This window comes from Odontomachus brunneus, unplaced genomic scaffold, assembly GCF_010583005.1.
Source record: "Odontomachus brunneus isolate Ranch 3 - 2012 unplaced genomic scaffold, Obru_v1 Obru_scaffold_040, whole genome shotgun sequence".
NCBI lineage: Eukaryota > Metazoa > Arthropoda > Insecta > Hymenoptera > Formicidae > Odontomachus > Odontomachus brunneus.
Window position 1 is genome coordinate 1,830,528 of NW_022639490.1, and position 1,051 is coordinate 1,831,578.

General features: G+C 38.0%; 1 protein-coding gene across 1 annotated transcript in view; it reads left to right on the forward strand.

Moving 5' to 3' along the window:
- The window catches only part of LOC116844315 (DE-cadherin-like), a 25,409-nt gene that overhangs the window by 7,682 nt on the left and 16,676 nt on the right, over nt 1-1,051 (forward strand). The window lies entirely within an intron of this gene.

Genomic DNA, 1,051 nt, shown 5'->3' on the forward strand with positions numbered 1-1,051 from the left:
GTTAAGAACTTTTCGAGTAATAACACTTGAAATTTCCAGCACTTTGACATAGAATACAAAATATCTCGTAAAATATTCTTCTTTCGGTTATCTTGTCTTAATGATTTTTTGCACAGAATAATGAGACAAATTAATTAGCTTAAAAAAAAAAAAACAAAAAATTTTTTACATAAATATATAAAAATCTTTTTGTGCTTTTTTTAAGCCAATTAATTTGTTGAAGTGCTTTGTTGGCAGCCTCTGAGACTCCCTTACGAATCGCTCGTAAATCGTTGACGTTACGCCGAAGTTTGCTCGCAGCGGAGCGTGGGATATTTAGGAACGCGAATTGCACACGGCGGGGGTGGTGACGGGACCTTGTGTGTATATATATGTACGTATGTATATAGGGTGTCCGGTAATTCACATCAGAGCCGCGGTATACTGATAGATTAGATCAAAATGAGCAAAAAGTTTATCATTTTGCGAAGAACCATACTCTAAGATTAGGTAAAATTGAAGAAAATGTTCTCTATCATTTTGTAAATAGTAGATTTTTAATTAAAGGACATTGGTATATTATAGGGAAGAAAAGGTAGAGGCGCGATTATCTGCCATCCTTCTTTAATGAATAACTCAAAACTCAACGTATCCTTTGCAAAATAGCAGAAAATCTTTTTCAGTCTGACTTGATCTACAAACGACGACAGGCGTCGCTATCATTACTCTCATCTGCTATGGCACATTATCGTTCGCCAATGTTCTTTAATTAAATTACTCAAAATTTAACGTGGTTCTTCGAAAGATGATAGAGGAGTTTTTTGTTCATTTTGACGTAATCTATCTGTACACACTGCGACTCCGAGTTACCTTCCGAGAGACACTCTATATAAAGAGAGGGAGAAGCGGGTTCATACGCCATTCCGATATTCGTCAGGCGCGACACATCGGCAAGTAACATTCGAACGAAACTTCGAGTTACTGTTTTGTTTAGACCTGTAATCGAACAACGATGTTATTTGGGACTTAACCACTCGCTTGCGAGCCTCTTCTGCCCCTCCCCCCCCCCCCC